This window comes from Triticum urartu, chromosome 4, assembly GCF_003073215.2.
Source record: "Triticum urartu cultivar G1812 chromosome 4, Tu2.1, whole genome shotgun sequence".
Lineage (NCBI taxonomy): Eukaryota > Viridiplantae > Streptophyta > Magnoliopsida > Poales > Poaceae > Triticum > Triticum urartu.
The window spans coordinates 345388561-345396662 of NC_053025.1; positions in this window are offsets into that span (position 1 = coordinate 345388561).

Here is an 8102-nt window from a genome sequence, read left to right on the forward strand (position 1 = left end):
TCAGCAAGAATGAAAGCATACAAGCAGGAAGGAGCATATGGAAGTTACCTCATATTTATCTTTCATCATATTAACCAGACCGGCTTCGTAGTCACGGCTGGTATACAGCCGGTTTAGATAGCCGGAATGGATATCTTGGGCGTTCAGAGCAGCGTAAGCCGTCAGATCAGCGTTCCACTTGCCTTTGCCAAAAGTAGCAAATTCTTCCTTGGCAGAATGTTTGGATAAAGCCACAGGATTGCTTGGCTCAGTATGACCAGTGCCAGTAATGACAACTTCATCATCCTTGGTACCGCCGGTTTGCACTGGAGCTGTTGGCTGATCAGTAGATTTTGCTGGACCGGTGGAGCTTTCAATCCGGAGGGAACCTGTGGGCTGATGGATAGGACCTGAGGTATCAGTAGGTCTCTCTTCAGCGGTAAGATCATCATCTGGCTGTGGTGGATCGTTGGGAATATCTTCAGGGATAGCCTCTTCAAGATCGGGTGTCGTGCCTGGTTCAAGAATGACAACTTCTTCGGTCGCTTTATCCAGGCGGGCCTTCTTTCTCAGCCTAGGTTTGGCCCTGAAAAGAATAACAAAATTAAATACAGCATATGTTCTAAGGCAATATACTGCAAACATCACGATAAATATAGCTTACCCAAGCACTATTTTGAGCGGTGGGAGCTGAGTAGCCGATGACTCGCCAGAAGATGAGTGGGAAACAACCTGATAATCGGAGTCAGACGGATTAAGAGGTTGATGAAAACAGCCCGCTTTAGGACAAGCACTAACAAGCGAATTAGAGACCTCGGAATGACGTTTCCGAACCGGACTGTTCGGTAAACCGGCGGAGGTAACTACCTGGCCGCTATGCCGGGTGGTGCGGCGAGCTTCGTGTTGTTGAGTCTTCATAAGAAGTTTAGGATCCAAATAAGCAAGAGGATGAGAAAATTTAACTTTCTGATTTGCCTAACGGATTTTTTGTGAAGGCAAAGTTTCTGAATTGGAAGAGAATAATTACCTCTGCAACATCCGCATGGCTTGCTTCGGCATCATCCTGACAAATATCATCATCAATAAGATGCATGAAAAATAAACCAAGTGAGTCAAGCTCTACCTCAAGGTCCGGATTATCCACCTCATCATCAGGGGCCGGATTAGAAGATGCAGTGGTTCTTTTCCGGTGGGTAGTCTTCTTAACAGCTTTAGTTTTTTGCCGGGTTTCCCTTTCCGGTTTATCTGTTTTCTCTGCTTTCTCCTGTGGCAGATTTTTGCTCCAAAACAGATCATTGCCCTGATTATGCAGACACTGATATTAAAAACAATGACCAGACATATCAATAACAGGTTCAGCAAAGAGAAAAATCAAAGTCTTACAGCTGGCGGTTTGTTGGTGGCACAGAAGGGAAGCAGGCCGGTTCTAGCGCAGATGTGTTCCGGTTCATTCAGTATCTTACGCACAGCCTCTGTGATTTCTTCACCAGAGAGCTGAAGTCTTGAATGTCGCAGTGGGTCATCCACACTATCAGTATATTCGCACATCAAACCGGAGCGCTGACTAAGAGGCAGTATGCTCCATGATATCCAACAGCGAGCAAGGTCAACCCTGTTAAACCGTTGGCCATAAAGGCTCTAAGCTTTGACACCTGGGGAGCATATTTGCTTCTCTCCTGAGCAGTCGATCTTTGAGGAAAAGGATGGGTATTGCTGAGCCGCTCCGGACGAAACCCGGGCAAGGGATTCTCACCAGCAGGGGAGGTGTCTTTGCAGTAGAACCATGTTTGATTCCACTCCTTGGGGTGACTGTGCAGCTTGGCGTGAGGGTATGTGACCTCTTTCCTTTTTTGAATCGCCATGCCACCCAATTCCGTATTAGAGCCATCAGTAAACTCAGTACGGCGGTTTAGATGGAAAAGATCTCTAAATAATTCTACTGTGGGCTCCTCTTGAAAGAAAACCTCACAGAGCACTTGGAAGTGGCACATATTTGTAACAGAGTTGGGGCCAGTGTCTTGCGAATGGAGTTGAAAATCAGCCAGAACATCCCGGTAAAATTTAGAACCGGGCGGTTTAAAGCCCCGGGCTAAGTGGTCTATGAAAACAACAACCTCTCCTTCTCGAGGTGTGGGGGGGCATTCTTTGCCAGGAGCCCTCCAATGGAGGGTGTCGTTGCTGCCCAAGGCGCCAATAAGGACTAAATCCTCTAGTTGATCCTCTCTGACGCGGGAAGGGACCCAATTGCACTCATATACTTGCTTGGCCATGACGGAATCTACAAGGTAGAAGATACCGGTTCAAAAATACATTTGATCAAGTTATGTTGGTATGGGCACTGTTAAACCGGAGGCAGAACTATCTGAACCGAAGTTTCATGAAGCAACCAATATCTGGCGGTTCAACAAGGGGACTAATGGTATATATCGGTTTGTAAAATTCTTCTACAAAGTTAAACCGCCGGATCTAAGCATGGAACGATCAAGACTGCAGATGAGTAAGTACGCAAAAACAGATTTCACAACATTATGCTACAGCTTTGGATCTGGAACATGTTTATAAAGGAGATAAATATTCAAGGCCCAAAAGGAGCAGTACCGAATCAATAAGCAAAGGTATGGATAAGATCTATGCTCTTAGTACGCCGGACAGTGAAAACGGAGGATAAAAACTATCGCTACACAGAGCAAAGATACACAGACTCGTCTAAGGATCTATCATATGAACAAGAAGCAAGCGATGAACACGGGAAGAATAGGGAAACCCTAGAACAGATCTATGATGGAAAAGATAGAAGACTTACTGGGGCTAAGGAAGAAGCGGAAGGTCGCCGCGGTGCTCTGGTGCGTTCAGGGTGATGCAGCGGCCAAGGTTAGTGCAGAGGTCGACGGCGGCGGCAGAGCTCCGAAGACTGGGCGACGTGAGGAAGAGGAAGCAGAAGGGCACGAAGGGGAAAAAAGGAATGACCCTTCGGTCCTATTTATCAAGCAAGGGACATGGGTCAGGCGCGAAAATCATGGAGCCGCCAGTTTGGGAATAGAGCGGTCGCCTCGATTATCGCGGATCTATTAAACAAGAAGGTATCACGGATAGTTTCTTTATGATAGATGACGTCATGCCGATTTACAGCAATCAGAGAAGATGACATCACGGTGGTTCAACAAACTACAAGAAGATGTTGAAAATGAAGTTTCTGCTAAGGATTGACATGAACCTGTTCAAATCAATCTGGGGCCTAATGTTGGGGATATTACTACTGGGTGTAAACCGGCCTATCTGGGCCGGATTAGCTTCATCAGTAGTTAAGCATGTTAAAGCACATGAAGGCAGATGAGGGCTCAAGACCCATAATCGGTTGAGAGCCCGTAGCCGTAAACTGGCGTCAATATGTAATTGTATTGTAAGTTAGGAATAAGTAGAGGCCAAACCGGACACATCTATGAGCCGGTGTTGGGACTCTGTAAACCGACGGGCGTCACCCATGTATATAAGGGGACGACCCGGCGGCGGTTCAGGAAGGACAACAACTCGAGACATAGGCGAAGCTTATTGCTCCCTAGTCATTGAAACACCCATCAATTCCATCACAACTAGACGTAGGCTTTTACCTTCATTGAAGGGGCCGAACTAGTATAAACTCTCTTGCGTCCTTGTGTCCGCTTTAACCCCTTCAAGCTAACCCGTCGCGATGGCTCCACGACTAAGTCCTTTCTCTAGGACATCTGCCGTGACAAAACCACGACACAATCCGCTTTCGGCGGACGAGATTCTCTCCATCACCGTATTCATCAGCACACGGTGTTCATCTGAGATGGCCGCTCGCCCCACCAACTCCCTCAGAACATCCGATGGCACACCAGACGGTGCCGGACTCTTTTGTCTACTCTCTTCGGTAGTCGGACATTGGGAGCTTCGGGGGTCAATGGGATTATCTTCTGGCCTCACTGGACTCGGAGAGGCCCTCCACGACGACACTTCGGGGTTGCCCGCTTCCGGAGCGGAGGAGTCCAGAGGAGGCATTTCGCTCTCCATCATCTCTGGAAGAAGATCCCCTGAAGATGAGCTCATTTGAGAGGGGCTAAGGCCCGAACTGCAAAGATATATGCGGTGGTTATTTTCTCAGAAGAAAAAGATGGCATACCTGTACTATTAAAGTATTTCGGGTCACTTACGACTCACTGGAGAATTGATCCCCCCGCGGACTTTGTGTGGCAAAAGCACCCCCCAAGGTAGGACCCTCTGTGGGAGACTTCTTCTCCCGTTTGGAAGCTTCGGCTTTCGAATCCCCGGGCGCAGTCCTTTTCCTCCTCCGGCCGTCTCCATTCATGGAGACACTCGCTCCCTCGGTTAGAATGGGCAGCTTTGGGGGCCCGCGTCCGCCCGTATTATCCTCCCCAGTATCTTCCTTCAATGGCTCCGGGCAAGGTGCGACCTGGAGCATCTTTTCCAATACCGGATTGTCCAAACCCTCGGGGAGGGGGGCCGAACACCGAATCAACTTCGCCTTTGTTAGCCAGTCCTGGTCAAAAAGCAAACTCTCAGGAATAACTTCGTAACAAATGAGAGATAGTATGTTCGGCCGGAAGATTCCTTATCTGTTCGGCGGCGCGCTTACTGCTCAGGCCCACGTCCTTGGTGATTTCCCGTCACTCTACCTGAGGTCCGAAGAATGACTTGTACATCTCCTCGTGCGTCAGGCCGAGGAAATTTTGAATGACACGCGGTCCCTCGGGATTGAACTCCCACAAGTGAAGGGGCCGGCGTTTGCAAGGCTGGATTTGATGAACCAGCATAACTTGTATTACCGCAACCAAACTAAAATCTCCATTGAAGAGATCTCAAATGCGGCTTTGCAGTATAGGCACGTCCTTGGCTGGACCCCAGCTCAGACCTCTGCTGATCCATGACATCAGTTGTGGTGGAGGGCCCGAGCAGAAAACAGGGGCGGCCGCCCACTTGGCACTTCTAGGAGCCGTGATGTAGAACCACTCCTGTTGCCACAATTCAGACACCTCTGGAATGGAACCTTTGGGCCATGGAGCTCCTGTCATCTTGCATATTGAGGCACCTCCACACGCTGCATGTTGCCCCTTGATCATCTTCGGCTTTACTTCAAAGGTCTTGAGCCACATGCCAAAGTGAGGGGTAACCCGGAGGAAGGCCTCACACATGACAATAAATGTTGTGATATGAAGAAAGGAGTCTGGAGCTAGATCATGGAAATCTAGCCCGTAATAAAACATCAAACCCCTGATGAAAGGATCTAGAGCAAGGCCTAGACCTCGGAGGAAGTGGGAGACGAACACGACGTTCTCGTTGGGTTCGGGGGAGGGGACGGCCTGCCCTCGGGCAGGAAGCCGATGCAAAACCTCGGCGGTCAGATATCTGGCCTCCCTCAACTTTTTGATGTCTTCTTCCGTGACGGAGGAAGGCACCCATCGGCCTTGAAGGCTAGATCCGGACATGATTGAAAGTTCGGAGCACCTGACCTGAACTTTGGGTGTTTGAGCTTGAGGTGGGGGAAGGATTCGATTGAGCACGGGAGTAAAAAAATAAAAGCCTTGTCCCTTTATAAAGAGGGTGAATATCAAGCGTCCTCTCCGTGGCCGTTTGGACTTGCCTATAGTCTAGGAGTCCTAGAAGCGGTTGGGTTACCCACGCCCGTATTGATGAGAATCCCGGAATAAGGGGACACGATCTCTGCTTCGACGAGACATGCCAAGGAAACCGCCTCGCATGACACGCTGAGGTGGGACAATAAAACGATTCGAATAAAGGCTTGGCCATGGTGCGATGTCACACTACGGAATACGTCAGTAGATTAGATTTGTGTAAATATTATTCTCTCTATGGCAATATGTGGAAACTTATTTTGCAGAGCCAGACACTATCTTTGTGTTCAAAATCTTCTATGAAGTACTTGGAGGAGGAACCCGCCTTGCAATGCCGAAGACAATCTGCGCGCCGGACTCGTCGTCATTGAAGCCTTGTTCAGGGGCTACTGAGGGAGTCCTGAAACACCACGTGACTTATTTAGTTTGATCTTGTTTATGTACCCAACAATATTAAATGTTGTTAAACATGGCAAGAGGCTGAAGCATATGAAAAACTACCTATCTAGACAAGTTTAAATGAGGCCGGAACAACAAGCAACAAGTCCGGAAAAATCCTCATGTGCAATTTGTAGATTTGGTACTGTTCTTCCCTAAACACAATTTTAAAGTTATTAAACATGCAAAGTAAATACAGCATGTTAAACTAGGCATTTTTCTACACTAGTTACATATAAAGTTTGTTAAGTTTGGAGCTATGGTTATTTAGTTATGAATTAAAGCATTTTAGCATGGCATATGGGCAAAATTAATCAAACAACATTTTAAACATGTTAAACATGCATGAAAGTGGCATATTATGAAACTAGATGGAATTCTAGTCATTTCTCATATATAAAACATTTTAATCTGATGCACCATTTGTGAGTTATTAAATGAATGAAGTATGAGGGCATTTCTGTAAAACTAGTAACTCTGGATAAATGGACAAATTCGTTTGTCAGGAAAAAAAAAGGACATGGGCCGAAACTGCTAGCCCACCAGAAGGAAAAAAAGGCACTGGGGGGTGGCCTCACATTGGGCCTGGCCCGGACGGAAGGGAGGTTGCAGGAGGGACGCTGGGCCTCGGGTGGGTCAAGAAGCAGGGCGCGCGATCAACATGCAGCAATAAAAGGGGGTTCGGGGCGCTCGTTCTCCTCTGCAACTGCTTCGATGCAGAGAACCCCGGTGATGCAGGAGGCCACGGCAGCAAGACTTGGCGGCGGCTGGGACGACACGAGACGGGAAGGAGAGGGCACACGACGTTCTCTGGCGAGGTGGCGCGCGGGCGGAGCTGGAGGCCATGGCGGTGGCAGCCTGGTTCAGAGAAAGACAGAGGTGAGAGGAGGGAGCAGTAGGGAGAGATGGAGGGAAAGAGAGTAGCGGCAGGGCTCACCGGAGCACCAACAGGCGGCGAGGACGAAGTAGGGGCGACCCGAGGTCGCAGGTGATCCAAGCGGCAGCCATGCTTGCCTTCCTGTCCAGAACGAGAGAGAAAGAGATGAGAGAAATGGGAGAGGAAACAAGGGGAAGGAAAGGAGCAGAGGAGGAGCGGCGATGGGGTCGGCTGCAGGCTCGCGGCAGGTGCTCGCCTCCTTGGGTCGATGAGGATAGCGAGGAGGCTCCCGGTGGCTGGATGGATTTCTGGATGGCAGCGAGTGGAGACCGAGGGAATCGGGCGCGGCTGCACTGGTTGGGAATGGATCCCAAAGGAAGCAGGAGGCTGGCGCTTGGTGGTGGTTGGGCGAGGGGATCGAGGGAGATCGATGAGGGGATCCCGATGGCGATTTGGAAGGTGGCGGCGGGGAAATGGGACAAGCCACTAGAAGTTTGGGGTTTGTCCCGATTTAGACTAGGGAGTTTCTTATATAAGAAAAGAGGGGGAGTATAGGGTAGATTCGGACCCTCCGATCGAAATCGGACGGTCTAAGATAACTAGGTTGGGAAGCCCAATTAAGGAAACGGAGACGTTTTGTAGATGTTTGAGGATGATCCAGATCCAACGGTGACGACTGCCCGGGTCGGGTCCGGGACAACTTTCGGACGCGCGCGCGAGGAGGGCCGCGGGCTGACAAGAGAGGTTAGGTTGGGCCTAGCGGTAGGTAGTGAAATGTGAAGACGGTCTAGGGAGGAAAGAGAGGGAAAGCCAGGCAACAGTTTTTTGGAGACCGAAAACGTCCGACGTTAGACCGGCTATACTGCCGCTATAGTTATCCGTTGGGGCGTCAAATGGACTCTGAATGCGATGAAACATGGCAGCCGGTCTACTGACAACAAAAAAACACCGCATGCCAACTTTCAGCCCATTCCGACAAGATTTTTCGGCCACTTATAAAATAATATTTCGGACGTGCTATGGGCGCGTGCAAGTGTGTCTTGGCTCAGAACGGGCAACGGAAAGAACTGGGAAACCCGAACAAATGCAAGTATCGAAAACATGATGATGCAATGCACATGATGACATGATATGGAAAGCATGACACGCAAACAAATGACAAGGCAACAACAGCGAATAACTGGAAGACACCTGGC